The sequence below is a fragment of the Triticum urartu genome, chromosome 7A, assembly GCF_056163025.1.
Source record: "Triticum urartu cultivar PI428250 chromosome 7A, HENAU_Tu73, whole genome shotgun sequence".
NCBI lineage: Eukaryota > Viridiplantae > Streptophyta > Magnoliopsida > Poales > Poaceae > Triticum > Triticum urartu.
In genome coordinates this window covers 82670980-82688715 of record NC_141879.1, presented here as the reverse complement: position 1 = coordinate 82688715, position 17736 = coordinate 82670980, and the positions used below count along the sequence as shown (strand labels likewise).

The following is a 17736-nucleotide window of genomic DNA, read 5'->3' as shown; positions in this document are numbered from 1 at the left end:
ATGAAGCTCTTTGTCCAAACCCACGCCGGCAAGACGATCACCGTCAAGGTCGACCCGTCGGACACCATCAACGTTGTCAAGGCCAAGATTCAGGACCAGCAGTGCCTTACCTTTGGCGAGAAGGCGCTAGAGGACAGACGCACTGTGGCCGATTACAGCATCAAGGATGAATCCACTCTTCACATTGATCTGCGCTACCAGAGAAAGCGGAAGCAGCCAACTGTCATGCATGGTGAGCAGCCCAAATCTGCAAAAAAGAAGAGAATAGATTATCAAATCTTTCTCAAAGGGCTTGTAGACAAAACCATCGCCCTTAAGGTTGCCTACTCGGATACCGTCAGAAGTGTCAAGGAGATGATCCGGGACCGGCAGGACATTCCCGTGGACGAGCAGATGCTGATCTATGCAGGGAAACAGCTTGAAGATGGTCGCACCATGGATGACTATGGCATAAAGAAGGAATCTACACTTCACCTCATGCTCCGCCTCCGATCATGCGGTCCTAATTGCCCAAGAGTGAGTACCTAGCTAGCCCAAAAGTAGTCACCCTATATGGGAAGTCTTTTACAAAAAAAAGTCAAAATAGTTTAGAAGTGTTTTTAAATAAACTTGACTTTCTTTTGCACTAGTATATAAATTTTCACAAATAAAAAAGGGCAAAAAAAACATTTGCTTGCTATTTATAGGTCATTATTCACACTCTTTTAGATGATATTTTGTTTTTTTGAAGTCAAGGGGATTTTTCTTTTTGTGGACTTTATTTTTCAGTACACTGGAAGGCCAACTTTATTTTAGCTATCATAATTACATGTTGTTGTACTAGTTGCTTGAACGATACTCTCACGAATGTAATTTCCATACGTTAATGTTAATGGTCCATGAATGTAAGCAGTATACGTAGGTACAAGAAGGACATAAATTCAAGTTTCTGAGTTAGCAAGGCATGTTAACTTCGATGACTTGCATGTCTAAATCAGGTTATCCATACACATAGTACATGTATATCTAAATACATCACAACGGAAACATAGTATAAGTGTATAACCTGCCACTAAAGCACATAACACCTTCAGTTGTAGTTCAGCATCCTAAATGTACTTTTTTCACACCGGTACAAATCCTGGGACTAATGTGTTGTGGCATGTGCTAGCAGCCCTGTCAAAGTGAGCCAGGCGAAGATCAGGATTCCCATGCAGGTTCCTCCACTGTTATCACTGCTGCTTCTCCCAATGTCAAGCAACGTAAAAGAAAGATTCAGACTCCTATTGATGTTGCCAACCTTAGGAAGAGCCCAGGAACCAATAAGTATGACGGCTTTAAGGTGAACCTTCAATCTGATAGCAGAATCCAGAAGTCCAAGGTAAAGAAGAGATCCACTCCCTTAGCAACTACCGCTACCAAGAGCGAGGCCAAGGAAATCCCTCCCCCAACTCCTATCCCAATATTTCAACACATTGGCAGTGTATTGTCTGTGATCAGGAGTGTATGGGATATCAGCTTCGGAGCACTCCACAAACAAGTTGTTTGCTAATTGCCTAATATGGAGGAAGAGGGAGATGGTCCTTCTACTGCCAAGTAATTTGCTAGTACTTTATTACTAGTATTTTTCTTATGGCATATCTTATTATCTGGAATATTTTGTGTTGGAATGTTCATGGTTTAAATTTGGATGATAAAGATGTTGCCCGTCGAAATTTATCTATTTATTTACTACTAATACTAATTAGAGACTCACTAGAAATTATCACGCTAATAAGAAAAGAAAAAGAAAAAAGAAGGGGACTCCCTAAAATTCCCACATTAATCAGAAAAAAGCTGAAACCACTAATATAACAGTATAGATTTATCGTAGATTGGTGTAGATTTATTGTAGATCTTTGGTCATATTTTATTTTATGGATAATTCCCATCCGTCCAGGTATATTAAGTACCTTCTTCTTTTGCACTAAAGTTTGATCATATATTTAATCAATCAGTTAAATGTAAATTATATGTCAGAAATTTTAGAAATCTGTTTTGAATAAATCCAGCAATATACTTTTTTGTAGCATATACTGCCTTTTTTTACCCAGAATACTAAGGGCCTAATCAACCCAGGACATATTATATAGGGGTCTCTAGGTTTTTATTTTCGTCTTTTTTTGCGAGTGTGACTTTTTTCTATCTCAGGAATAAGGCCCAAATCTTGATGCAGCGGCCTAGCTGGCCCAGCTATGGAAAGGATGAATTTTCAGCACCTATATTTGTTTCTTGCCGTATCAACGAGAGAGAAGAAAACAGAGCAATGCTGAAACGAATCATTACACATTTTTTTATGGAAAAATTTATCTGTTGAGATATATCCTCGAATTTGCTAAACATGTTTCGTATATCTTTATCTAATAATAATAATAATAATAATAATAATAATCTCTCCCTATTAATCTCTCCCTAATAATAAAGCACGGATTGACTCCGTGGGTTCACCGTCACAATACGCTTTTCCCCGTGATTTTACGCTTTCAGTTTGAATTTAAAACATATTCGAGATGGTACTAAATTTTATCTCCGTCCACCATTTCACCACCCTTCGTACCTCAGTTCCGCATCAGTTTCGTTAGCAAACGAAACAGCCCATGACCTGGCACACCGAATCAGGCCCAACTATCCCAGTTAAGATTAAATCTTCCTCGCTAGGACGCGCTGCATGTACAAAGTAATAATAGTCCCACCCCGCTTCTTTGCACCCGATTCCATTTACTTTAATATGTCAGCGGCCTTGTTGCATCAGAAGCCAACATGCATAGAATCGAAACAGATTAAAGAAGAGGGAACAAATCCACGTAAATCTTGTTAACCCTCGCGGGGGACACACAACAAGCATAGGACCGAAACATATCAAAGAAGAGGGAACAAATCCACACAAATCTTGTTATATATCCCAGGTGGATACACAACTGGTAGTGTCCGGGACGACGATTATTTAATCGGCAGGCCTCGATCCAGATCTGCGGAGGAGGCCTTGAAGCAGCGGTGGCCGTTGGGGCTTGAAGTGGGTCATACTGACTACATAGGTACCGATGCAGCTACCGATGGCGGGCACACCGGACACGACGAGTGCTCACACAGCCAGGTACCGATGCAGCTTCCCAGGAAGAATTGCCTACACGCCGACGGCATGCGCACAACGTCGCCGTGCTCAGGCACACCACGCACTCCACTGACATCACCCTCCCCTTGCTGCCCCTCCTCCTCTTACTATTGGTGCTCCGGCAGCCACCCCAGCTGCCCAATGGCAAGGGGTGACGGTGTTGGCGCCACTCGTCTCTGTATGTGAAGGTGAGAAGTGCGGTGATGTCCTCAGCCCGAGGTGGGTTCCGGGAGGCGGGCCGTGGCTGGTGCCATGGAGCTCCCGCCACTCGCACAAGAGCGACTGGCCGTAGTGGACGGCCAAGTAGAACACAATGCCGACAAGGACATCGATGATGATGTACATCAACGTCAAGTTAGAGCAGGTGTGTTATACTTCCGTGGACCTTCTTTTGGGGCCTCTAACGGGGGTGTACATCGTACTGTCTGTCCTCCATTGCTTCGCCGCTCCGTCACGGCAGCCGCTTGCTCGATGTCCGCCGTCTGGCAGCCGCACTGCTGCCGCTAGCTAGGATTCATGGCGTCTGGCGTGAGTAGCTCACTGGGGGCTGGCTCCTGGCTGGTTGCTCGATCGGTTCATGCCGTACTGCCTATTTTTTAGCAACTCATGGCGTACTGGCTTGGTGCTCGATGGGGCCAAATAACTGGTTGCATGGCCCATTTAAACAACCAACTGGCCCTTTTGATTTCTACTGCGTTTTTTCCTTTGCATGGAAGTGGTTAACTAGCCAAAGCAAACCATGTACGCATACATGTAGAAGCAAATTAGTCATTAGCCGACCTGACGTGGCCGTCATGAATTAATCAGCTAACCTCCTATACATGGAGACGATGAGCTGATGAGATTGGAGAGAAGGCTAGCAGCGCAACGTCCTTCGCGCTAGCCTGGAATTTGAAGGAGATGTGAAGTCAGGGAAGAAAGTGCATTGAGATGTGTGCTAAACATGTGTCGTATTATGTACATGGTCCCACGTTATAGGCAAAGAAACCCGGCTTCATAAGATTTTTTTTTTCCGTCCTGTGGCAATGCCGTCATGGACGACAACCTCCCATAGGGCAACCGATCGAGCTGCAATCTGAAGGAAAATATAACAAGTTGCCCGCTCAAGGACAACCTAAGTAGGCAGGATCATACTAAGAAGGTAAATAAGGAAAGAGGAGATTTAGCATGCAATTTACTTTGTGAATGCACCGTCGATCCATGACAAGTACACTCCACAGAGCTCTACATCAGCAGTCGAGGTAAATTGGTATTCTGTGAATATAAAAACACTTTAAATATTTAAATTGTTCAATTCTTTATAAAATGGTAATGAACATTTCATTTATAAACAGTGCGCTATGAATATAGTTGTTCATATTTTCCTTATGTTGATCTATTTCTGAAGGGATGAACATGTCTCCAGAGGAAAAGACACTGTAATTGACACCAACACAAATCCACTTCTTTAAGGTCAATTGTTCCATTATTTTATAATTAAAGTGTAGCACTTCATACACATCGTTTTGTATGTTTAAGACCGTCGGCAAATAAATTACATAACTGATGCTATGAGGAATGCCTCGGTGACGCGCGCGCCCAGAGAGAGAGAGTATTTTAGTGAAGCAGCAAAATATAGTCTTGAGCCATTAGACTTAGGGAGTATTTTTTCATTTTTTTTCCGTTGCAACGCACGGGCCTTTTTACTAGTTTTCTATCCTTAATAATAAAGCACGGATTGACTCCGTGGGTTCACCGTTACAATACGCTTTTTTTCTTTAAATTTACGCTTTCAGTTTGAATTTAAAACATATACAAAAGGTGGTACTAAAGCATATAAGAAAAAAACGATTCGATTCCTCAAACCTTTGTTCGTTCCCAGCAGTCCGTCCCGGTTAGGCCGGTCGCCCCTGCCCGCGCCTCGGCCGGTCGCCCCCGCCTGCACCTCAACCCATATATGGTTCGCATAGGCTGGTCGTTCCCACCTGGGTGTTAGCCCATCTATCCCCCAAAACCGCACCGTAGCCCAACTATCACCAGAGACTTGCCAGCTCGCTACGCTGCTCGGCCTTACGGCCGACAGCCACGCCTCGACTTACAAAGGCCGCAAAAAATAGTTTGTTGCCTGCTTATTAGTTTCTCAATAGTTCCACCTCGCCCTGTTAAATCGATTCTCATCAGTTTATATAGGTTTTGAAGTTCTTTGTAACATCAACCAGCCGCTCCATAAAACAAACAATGAGCTGAGAAAGAAAAAGGAAGCACAGGAAAACAAGAGAAAGGAAGCATGGTCGGTACTGCGTGCCGGAGTTGTAGCCGGACACGGCAAGGACGAGACGCGGGGCTGCTCGGGCACAGCGGCGAAGACAACATGTTGATGCAATCCTGCATGCCGGAGTTGTCGGCAAGGACGAGACGTTGGGCTGCTCGGACACAGCGGCAAAGACAACATGTTGATGAAATCCTGCATTCCGAAGAGGGCGGGACGCCGGGCTTCTCATACATCCTGCGCGCTCGGACAAGAAGACGCTGGGCTGCTCAGACATCCTGCACGCTCGGACGCGACGCCGGCCGAAGTTGTGTAGGCGGACACGGCAAGGACGGGACGCCGGCCTGCTCAGATACAAGTTGATGCTGCATGCCTGAGGTTATAGGCGGACTCGGCAAGGATGAGACGACGGGCTTCCTCGGACAGGACTGCGAAAATGAAGTACTGCACGCCGGAGTTGTAGTCGGCTATACAAACTTTGGTTGGCTGCCTAAACACGTACGTACAACAATGGCCTAGATACAACTTCCAATCATCTGCTTGTCCAATTAATTTGCTCATCCATCCAAAGCGTTCCTTTAATTATTTTGCCTAAAAGTTCTTAATTAGAAAATAGTACATCAGGCCCTCTTAGTTTATTAAAAATAGACAATTAGCTGCCTAGAATCATCTTATGTACATATATCGGTTGTGCCATCATAAACATATCTTTATCCAAAAATCTAAAAGTACCAATGTGCATTCTCTGTGAAGAATTTTTACCTCACTATTTCCTATGTATATAGCCCTAAAAGAAATGGCTATTTCTCTTGGAGATTGCGTTATTGGACAGCAAGCTTGTACTCTCATACATAATTACTTTTTTCTAGAGAATGTGCTATTATGGATTGTGCTTTTTTTACTTAAATTTTGTAGTTAAAACAAGTACATGTCTAAACGTTCGACCTGGCCAATTTTGAGTGGTAAGAACCAGTGTTTTCTCCCGTTGCAATGCACGGGCATTTGTGCTAGTCTCTCCCTAATAATAAAGCCTTGGACGAAATATACAAGATGCCACTTCATAATATTCGTTCATAGGCTATTCTAGGTGCTGCGTCACCTTATTAATGGGCCAGGCCCATGTAATTTCGAAATACTTAAGTATAGGCTATTTTTAGAGTCCGTATGTGTGGGGAAACAAGAGTTAGGGTTGGTTTCGGACCCCACCCTCAAGGGCCACGAAATTCCCCCCCTCTTCCTCCATATATACAGCCCTTAGGGCGTCGTTTAGACTTTGGGTTTTGTTTAGATTAAAAGTTCGCCATAGCTGCAACTTCGCGTACTTCGTTTGTGTCCAACGACCAGACCAAGACGTCACAGAACCCCACCTTGATCAATAAAGCTTTCATCTTATATTCGCAATATCCCGATTGCAATCTCAGTTTCTTGCTTGTTCTTCGTTTGCTCGCAGGAAACAGACCCTCGTGGTCTGGTTGATCGTGCTCCGGCGTGGTCAATAACCCTCGGAAGTTGGTTTAGCGATTGCTAAGGCGCGACGTCTCGCACGTTCGTAGTCGGATCGTCAAGATCGACTCCCACAGAAAACGATAGCCACCATCTCATCGAAACATCGGGACACCTTAGCCTCTATCAAGTGGTATCAGATTTCCAGGTTGCTCGGTGAGATTTTACAGTTTTTCGTCGATTAGATCGAGTCTGTTGTTCATACCTACAGTCCACGAAAAAGCCAAAAAAAATTAGGGTTAGTTCATCATATCCGAACCAATCTGAGCCTTTGCATAATCTTTTTAGGGTTTTTGCTTTGTTGAATTTGCGGTTGCATCGTCGTGTCAAGTTGCTGGTCTTAGAGTCTAGTCTTTTAGAGTTTCGAGTTCTGGTCATAAGTTGTCACGCTGCCGCCGCACCATCATCATCGCCCATCTACCACTTTTGCTTATCCTCCACCGCTCTGAATCCATATCCATATAACACCACCAATCCGTATCCATATACCACCACCAATTTCTATCCATATATCACCACCGCTACCATATACCACCACCGCTGCCATATACCACAACCATATATCCACCACCAATCCGAGTTCTTCTCATATTAGGTTTGTTCTTGAGATCAATCTAAATTCCGATTCGTGTTTCCTTGCCTGCGTAGGTCTCGAAAAAAAAAGTCTGGAGACCCCTGGGCAGTTTTTGGGCCAAAATTTTCACGGGCAAATTTTTTTCCCTATCTTATTTTTAGGCTTTTCTGAGTTTTTTGAGCCACATGCCATCATAGTGATTTTTTGTCGCACTTTTTCGTCGTCGCTGCCCTGTTTTCCGAAAAAAAAGTGAAAAAAAATTTCGTGCCCATCCTATCAGTTTGACGAGGGAAGAGTTTTGAGACACTCGCCATTATAGTGATTTTTCGCAAAAAAAAGAGGAGCGCAAAAAAGGAGCGCAAAAAGAAAAAAGAGCAAAAAGAAAAAGAGTTCCAGAGTGTGTTTTTCCCTTATTTACGTGCAGCGCCGTGATTTTGTTAGTGTTCTAGGCTCGCGTCTCTAGCACGGTCTAGCCTAGGACCAGCACAGTACCGTCGTTGAGCGTTTATTCAACTTTGCATCTCGGAATTGATTATTGCTGACCCTTTTTCTACCATACTATAAGCCTTCCCAGCTCCACATACATCTACGTCGTGCGTTTGACTCTCCCTGGCAATCGCTCTATCCAAGCTTTTGAGAGTTTTGACTATAACGGTTGCCGATCACTGCCTGCTGCTGGGTAAGAACTGGTAAGAATTTGATATTTGCTTGACGGATTTGTGACACCCGCCACCACCACCACTTGTTAGTAGTCTGTAGGATCATATTCTTGTGTGTTTCTATTGCTGCTAACCATGCCAGGATCACAATCCGACGAGACTGACTGGGAGAACTTGACGAACAAGGAGCTTCATGATACGTTTCAGCAAATGATGAGTGTACAGGTGCAAGATGTGATAAACAGATTTGAAGAGGCCATGGAGAAGATAGATGGCATGGAGAAGACGTTTGAAACAAAGCTCGATAACAAGTTTGCTGAATTGCTTTCGCGTTTTCCACCACCACCACCACCGGCTGCTCCTGCCGCACCTCTGCAACAACAGCAACAACACCGACTACCTCCACGTCGGGAAACAGCCCTCCGCCGAGCGAGCCGTGTCCCTCTTCAGTCGGGCCAAACTGCTGGTGCTGCTGTTGATACTTCTGTGGCTCCTACTGCTGATGTGGAGCAGGATGATTATGTGAGAGATTATGAGGATGAGGTTGATCAAAATCAGAACTGCGTGCCACCACCAGCACAGCAACCACCAGGTCGTCCACATGCAAATAATGGCAATGGTAGGGCTCACCCTCAGGTACGAGATCATGACCATCTCCCTAAACTAAAATTGAATATTCCACCATTTGAGGGTAGATATGTTCCTGATATATATCTTACTTGGGAGTTAGAAACTGAACAACGATTTACATGTTTACAATATCCCGAGGAGAGACGTGTTCCTGCTGCTGTTTGTGCATTCACTAGTTTTGCATGTGTTTGGTGGTCTGAGCATTGTAGATTATATCCTATTCCGGCTACTTGGGCTGCTTTGAAAATTGTTATGCGTACTCGTTGGGTTCCACCATATTATCAACGTGAATTACTTCAAAAATTGCAGCGCTTAAGACAGGGAAAAAATTCTGTAGAAGAATATTATCAGGAATTACAAACTGGCATGATTAGATGTGGTATTGTTGAGAAGAATGAAGCTATGCTTGCACGTTTTATGGGTGGATTAAATAGAGAGATTCAGACGATTCTAGAGTATAAGGAGTATACTAATATCACTCGTTTATTCCATCTTGCTTGTAAAGCTAAACGTGAAGTGCAGGATCGACAGGCATTGGCGCGGACTAACTTTTCTGCAGGTCGACCTTCATCATGGACACCACGTGCATCATCTACTTCCACACGTTCTGCTACACCGGCACCTCCATCGGCCGCCACCTCCAACCGTGATACAATAAAGCAAGCACAATCACCACTATCTGCCAAGAGCACACCTTCTGGGCCTGCAAAGAGCTCTTCTTCATCCATGGCATCAACAGGGCAAACACATGATATTATTTGTCGACGTTGCAAGGGTGGAGGTCATTATGCGAGAGAATGCCCATCTAAGCGTGTGATGATTGTTACTGAGGATGGTGGGTATGAGTCCGCTAGTGACTATGATGAGGAGACTTTGGCTCTTATTACACGTGACGAACACGGTGGAGACGATTCTGATCATGAGACGCAATACATGGCTCCTGAAGATGCTGACAGGTATGAATGTTTAGTTGCTCAACGTGTTTTGAGTGTGCAGGTTACACAAGCTGAGCAAAATCAGAGGCATAATTTGTTCCATACAAAGGGAGTTGTGAAGGAACGTTCTGTTCGCGTGATCATAGATGGAGGGAGCTGCAATAACTTGGCTAGCATGGAGATGGTGGAGAAGCTATCTCTCACCACAAGACCACATCCACATCCTTACTACATCCAATGGTTCAACAACAGCGGCAAGGTTAAGGTAACACATACTGTTCGTGTGCATTTTAGTATCTGTACATATGCTGATTATGTTGATTGTGATGTGGTACCTATGCAAGCATGTTCCTTATTACTTGGTAGACCATGGCAATTTGATAAAAATTCTGTACACCATGGTAGAAACAATCAGTATACTCTTGTTCACAACGATAAAAATATTACTTTGCTTCCTATGACTCCTGATTCCATTTTGAAAGATGATATTAATAGAGCTAATAAAGCAAAACAGGAGACAAATAAGAGTGAAAATCAGATTGTGGCAAAAGAATTTGAGCACCAAATGAAGCCTAGAAATAAACCATCTACTGTTGTTTCAGAAATTAAATTGAAAAGTGCATGTTTACTTGCCACCAAATCTGATATTGATGAGCTAGATTTCAGCAAATCTGTTTGCTATGCTTTTGTGTGCAAAGAGGCAGTATTTTCATTCGAGGACGTGCCTTCCTCTTTGCCCCCTGCTGTCACTAACATTTTGCAGGACTTCGCTGACGTCTTTCCACAAGACGTGCCACCGGGATTACCACCTATTCGAGGGATTGAGCATCAAATTGACTTAATTCCCGGTGCTTCGCTACCCAACCGTGCAACATACGGTACCAATCCACAGGAGACGAAGGAGATTATGCGTCAAGTACAAGAACTGCTCGACAAAGGTTATATACGCGAATCCCTTAGTCCTTGTGCTGTTCCTATCATTTTAGTGCCGAAAAAGGATGGTACGTCGCGTATGTGCGTTGATTGTAGAGGCATAAATAATATTACTATTCGTTATCGTCATCCTATTCCTAGGCTAGATGATATGCTTGATGAATTGAGTGGCTCTACAATATTCTCCAAAGTTGATTTGCGTAGTGGATACCATCAAATTCGTATGAAATTGGGAGATGAATGGAAAACAGCATTTAAAACTAAGTTTGGATTATATGAGTGGTTAGTCATGCCTTTTGGGTTAACTAATGCACCTAGTACTTTCATGAGGTTAATGAACGAAGTTTTACGTGCTTTCATTGCACGATTTGTGGTAGTTTACTTTGATGACATATTGATTTATAGCAAATCTTTGGAGGAACATTTGGAACATTTACGTGCTGTTTTTATTGCTCTACGTGATGCACGTTTGTTTTGAAACCTTGGAAAGTGCACCTTTTGCACCGACCGAGTATCTTTTCTTGGCTATGTTGTTACTCCACAGGGAATTGAAGTTGATAAAGCCAAGATTGAAGCTATTGAGAGTTGGCCGCAGCCCAAAACGGTCACACAAGTGAGGAGTTTCCTTGGCCTCGCTGGTTTCTATAGGCGTTTTGTGAGAGATTTCAGCACCATTGCTGCACCTCTCAACGAGCTTACAAAGAAGGATGTGCCTTTTGTTTGGGGTATCGCACAGGAAGAAGCCTTCACGGTATTGAAAGATAAGTTGACACATGCTCCTTTACTCCAACTTCCTAATTTCAATAAGACTTTTGAGCTTGAATGTGATGCTAGTGGAATTGGATTAGGAGGTGTGTTATTACAAGATGGAAAACCTGTTGCATACTTTTCTGAAAAATTGAGTGGGCCTAGTCTGAACTATTCTACTTATGATAAAGAATTATATGCTCTTGTTCGGACCTTAGAAACATGGCAACATTATTTATGGCCCAAGGAATTTGTTATACATTCTGATCATGAATCTTTGAAACACATTAAAAGTCAAGCAAAACTGAACCGTAGACATGCTAAATGGGTTGAATTCATTGAGACTTTCCCTTATGTCATTAAACACAAGAAGGGTAAAGAAAATGTTATTGCTGATGCCTTGTCTCGTCGTTATACTATGCTTTCACAACTTGACTTTAAAATATTTGGTTTGGAGACCATCAAAGATCAATATGTTCATGATGCTGAATTTAAAGATGTATTGCAGAATTGTAAGGAAGGGAGAACTTGGAACAAGTTCGTTCTTAATGATGGATTTGTGTTTCGTTCTAACAAGCTATGCATTCCAGCTAGCTCCGTTCGTCTTTTGTTGTTGCAGGAGGCGCATGGAGGAGGATTAATGGGACACTTTGGCGTCAAGAAGACGGAGGATATACTTGCTACACATTTCTTTTGGCCAAAGATGAGACGGGATGTTGAGCGTTTTGTTGCTCGCTGCACTACATGTCAAAGAGCTAAGTCACGACTCAATCCTCATGGTTTATATATGCCTTTGCCTGTACCTAGTGTTCCTTGGGAGGACATATCTATGGACTTTGTTTTAGGTTTACCTCGAACAAAGAAGGGGAGGGATAGCATATTTGTTGTCGTGGATAGGTTCTCGAAAATGGCACACTTTATACCATGTCATAAAAGCGATGATGCTGTTAATGTTGCTGATTTGTTCTTTCATGAAATTATTCGCTTACATGGTGTGCCAAATACTATTGTTTCAGATCGTGATACTAAATTTCTTAGCCACTTTTGGAGATGTTTATGGGCTAAGTTGGGGACTAAGCTGCTTTTTAGTACTACTTGTCACCCCCAAACTGATTGACAAACTGAAGTAGTCAATAGAACATTGTCTACTATGCTTAGGGCTGTTTTGAAGAATAACAAGAAAATGTGGGAAGAATGCTTGCCTCATATTGAATTTGCTTATAATCGTTCATTGCATTCTACTATTAAGATGTGCCCTTTTGAAATTGTGTATGGTTTCCTACTTCGTGCACCTATTGATTTGTTGCCTCTTCCATCTTCAGAGAAGGTTAATTTTGATGCTAAAGAACGTTCTGAATTGATTTTAAAAATGCATGAGTTAACTAAGGAAAACATTGAGCGTATGAATGCTAAATATAAACTTGCTGGAGATAAGGGTAGAAAACATGTTGTGTTTGCGCCTGGAGATCTTGTTTGGTTACATTTGCGTAAAGATAGATTTCCTAATCTGCGCAAATCATGGCTAATGCCACGTGCTGATGGTCCTTTTAAGGTGTTAGAGAAAATAAATGATAATGCATATAAACTTGAGCTACCTGTAGATTTTGGGGTTAGTCCCACTTTTTAACATTGCAGATTTGAAGCCTTATTTGGGTGAGGAAGATGCGCTTCCGTCGAGGACGACTTCATTTCAAGAAGGGGAGGATGATGAGGACATCAATACCATTGTTACACCCACAGCCCCTACTGTTACATATACTGGACCAATTACTAGAGCTCGCGCACGCCAATTAAATTACCAGGTACTTTCGTTTCTTGGTAATGATTCTAATGTTCATGAGATTATGATGCTGCCTAAATTGGATACATTTGTTTTGCTTACAAATGAAGGGCCTAGCTTGGAGAAGGATGAACATTGGAGCAAGAACACGCATGGAGTTGATGGCATGCGCAAGGGGATCAAGAACGGAGTTACAAGTGATGATTTCAGGACTTTGAAGCCGCCATAAGGAGTGCATGAAGCCTTGGACGAAATATACAAGATGCCACTTCATAATATTCGTTCATAGGCTATTCTAGGTGCTGCGTCACCTTATTAATGGGCCAGGCCCATGTAATTTCGAAATACTTAAGTATAGGCTATTTTTAGAGTCCGTATGTGTGGGGAAACAAGAGTTAGGGTTGGTTTCGGACCCCACCCTCAAGGGCCACGAAATTCCCCCCCTCTTCCTCCATATATACAGCCCTTAGGGCGTCGTTTAGACTTTGGGTTTTGTTTAGATTAAAAGTTCGCCATAGCTGCAACTTCGCGTACTTCGTTTGTGTCCAACGACCAGACCAAGACGTCACAGAACCCCACCTTGATCAATAAAGCTTTCATCTTATATTCGCAATATCCCGATTGCAATCTCAGTTTCTTGCTTGTTCTTCGTTTGCTCGCAGGAAACAGACCCTCGTGGTCTGGTTGATCGTGCTCCGGCGTGGTCAATAACCCTCGGAAGTTGGTTTAGCGATTGCTAAGGCGCGACGTCTCGCACGTTCGTAGTCGGATCGTCAAGATCGACTCCCACAGAAAACGATAGCCACCATCTCATCGAAACATCGGGACACCTTAGCCTCTATCAAGTGGTATCAGATTTCCAGGTTGCTCGGTGAGATTTTACAGTTTTTCGTCGATTAGATCGAGTCTGTTGTTCATACCTACAGTCCACGAAAAAGCCAAAAAAAATTAGGGTTAGTTCATCATATCCGAACCAATCTGAGCCTTTGCATAATCTTTTTAGGGTTTTTGCTTTGTTGAATTTGCGGTTGCATCGTCGTGTCAAGTTGCTGGTCTTAGAGTCTAGTCTTTTAGAGTTTCGAGTTCTGGTCATAAGTTGTCACGCTGCCGCCGCACCATCATCATCGCCCATCTACCACTTTTGCTTATCCTCCACCGCTCTGAATCCATATCCATATAACACCACCAATCCGTATCCATATACCACCACCAATTTCTATCCATATATCACCACCGCTACCATATACCACCACCGCTGCCATATACCACAACCATATATCCACCACCAATCCGAGTTCTTCTCATATTAGGTTTGTTCTTGAGATCAATCTAAATTCCGATTCGTGTTTCCTTGCCTGCGTAGGTCTCGAAAAAAAAAGTCTGGAGACCCCTGGGCAGTTTTTGGGCCAAAATTTTCACGGGCAAATTTTTTTCCCTATCCTATTTTTAGGCTTTTCTGAGTTTTTTGAGCCACATGCCATCATAGTGATTTTTTGTCGCACTTTTTCGTCGTCGCTGCCCTGTTTTCCGAAAAAAAAGTGAAAAAAAATTTCGTGCCCATCCTATCAGTTTGACGAGGGAAGAGTTTTGAGACACTCGCCATTATAGTGATTTTTCGCAAAAAAAAGAGGAGCGCAAAAAAGGAGCGCAAAAAGAAAAAAGAGCAAAAAGAAAAAGAGTTCCAGAGTGTGTTTTTCCCTTATTTACGTGCAGCGCCGTGATTTTGTTAGTGTTCTAGGCTCGCGTCTCTAGCACGGTCTAGCCTAGGACCAGCACAGTACCGTCGTTGAGCGTTTATTCAACTTTGCATCTCGGAATTGATTATTGCTGACCCTTTTTCTACCATACTATAAGCCTTCCCAGCTCCACATACATCTACGTCGTGCGTTTGACTCTCCCTGGCAATCGCTCTATCCAAGCTTTTGAGAGTTTTGACTATAACGGTTGCCGATCACTGCCTGCTGCTGGGTAAGAACTGGTAAGAATTTGATATTTGCTTGACGGATTTGTGACACCCGCCACCACCACCACTTGTTAGTAGTCTGTAGGATCATATTCTTGTGTGTTTCTATTGCTGCTAACCATGCCAGGATCACAATCCGACGAGACTGACTGGGAGAACTTGACGAACAAGGAGCTTCATGATACGTTTCAGCAAATGATGAGTGTACAGGTGCAAGATGTGATAAACAGATTTGAAGAGGCCATGGAGAAGATAGATGGCATGGAGAAGACGTTTGAAACAAAGCTCGATAACAAGTTTGCTGAATTGCTTTCGCGTTTTCCACCACCACCACCACCGGCTGCTCCTGCCGCACCTCTGCAACAACAGCAACAACACCGACTACCTCCACGTCGGGAAACAGCCCTCCGCCGAGCGAGCCGTGTCCCTCTTCAGTCGGGCCAAACTGCTGGTGCTGCTGTTGATACTTCTGTGGCTCCTACTGCTGATGTGGAGCAGGATGATTATGTGGGAGATTATGAGGATGAGGTTGATCAAAATCAGAACTGCGTGCCACCACCAGCACAGCAACCACCAGGTCGTCCACATGCAAATAATGGCAATGGTAGGGCTCACCCTCAGGTACGAGATCATGACCATCTCCCTAAACTAAAATTGAATATTCCACCATTTGAGGGTAGATATGTTCCTGATATATATCTTACTTGGGAGTTAGAAACTGAACAACGATTTACATGTTTACAATATCCCGAGGAGAGACGTGTTCCTGCTGCTGTTTGTGCATTCACTAGTTTTGCATGTGTTTGGTGGTCTGAGCATTGTAGATTATATCCTATTCCGGCTACTTGGGCTGCTTTGAAAATTGTTATGCGTACTCGTTGGGTTCCACCATATTATCAACGTGAATTACTTCAAAAATTGCAGCGCTTAAGACAGGGAAAAAATTCTGTAGAAGAATATTATCAGGAATTACAAACTGGCATGATTAGATGTGGTATTGTTGAGAAGAATGAAGCTATGCTTGCACGTTTTATGGGTGGATTAAATAGAGAGATTCAGACGATTCTAGAGTATAAGGAGTATACTAATATCACTCGTTTATTCCATCTTGCTTGTAAAGCTAAACGTGAAGTGCAGGATCGACAGGCATTGGCGCGGACTAACTTTTCTGCAGGTCGACCTTCATCATGGACACCACGTGCATCATCTACTTCCACACGTTCTGCTACACCGGCACCTCCATCGGCCGCCACCTCCAACCGTGATACAATAAAGCAAGCACAATCACCACTATCTGCCAAGAGCACACCTTCTGGGCCTGCAAAGAGCTCTTCTTCATCCATGGCATCAACAGGGCAAACACATGATATTATTTGTCGACGTTGCAAGGGTGGAGGTCATTATGCGAGAGAATGCCCATCTAAGCGTGTGATGATTGTTACTGAGGATGGTGGGTATGAGTCCGCTAGTGACTATGATGAGGAGACTTTGGCTCTTATTACACGTGACGAACACGGTGGAGACGATTCTGATCATGAGACGCAATACATGGCTCCTGAAGATGCTGACAGGTATGAATGTTTAGTTGCTCAACGTGTTTTGAGTGTGCAGGTTACACAAGCTGAGAAAAATCAGAGGCATAATTTGTTCCATACAAAGGGAGTTGTGAAGGAACGTTCTGTTCGCGTGATCATAGATGGAGGGAGCTGCAATAACTTGGCTAGCATGGAGATGGTGGAGAAGCTATCTCTCACCACAAGACCACATCCACATCCTTACTACATCCAATGGTTCAACAACAGCGGCAAGGTTAAGGTAACATATACTGTTCATGTGCATTTTAGTATCTCTACATATGCTGATTATGTTGATTGTGATGTGGTACCTATGCAAGCATGTTCCTTATTACTTGGTAGACCATGGCAATTTGATAAAAATTCTGTACACCATGGTAGAAACAATCAGTATACTCTTGTTCACAACGATAAAAATATTACTTTGCTTCCTATGACTCCTGATTCCATTTTGAAAGATGATATTAATAGAGCTAATAAAGCAAAACAGGAGACAAATAAGAGTGAAAATCAGATTGTGGCAAAAGAATTTGAGCACCAAATGAAGCCTAAAAATAAACCATCTACTGTTGTTTCAGAAATTAAATTGAAAAGTGCATGTTTACTTGCCAGCAAATCTGATATTGATGAGCTAGATTTCAGCAAATCTGTTTGCTATGCTTTTGTGTGCAAAGAGGCAGTATTTTCATTCGAGGACGTGCCTTCCTCTTTGCCCCCTGCTGTCACTAACATTTTGCAGGACTTCGCTGACGTCTTTCCACAAGACGTGCCACCGGGATTACCACCTATTCGAGGGATTGAGCATCAAATTGACTTAATTCCCGGTGCTTCGCTACCCAACCGTGCACCATACCGTACCAATCCACAGGAGACGAAGGAGATTATGCGTCAAGTACAAGAACTGCTCGACAAAGGTTATATACGCGAATCCCTTAGTCCTTGTGCTGTTCCTATCATTTTAGTGCCGAAAAAGGATGGTACGTCGCGTATGTGCGTTGATTGTAGAGGCATAAATAATATTACTATTCGTTATCGTCATCCTATTCCTAGGCTAGATGAT

At 43.2% G+C, this 17736-nt stretch overlaps 1 pseudogene; it reads left to right on the top strand.

Moving 5' to 3' along the window:
* Nucleotides 1-1531, top strand: LOC147958028 (uncharacterized; annotated as a pseudogene).
* The last annotated feature ends 16205 nt before the right edge of the window (nucleotides 1532-17736 follow it).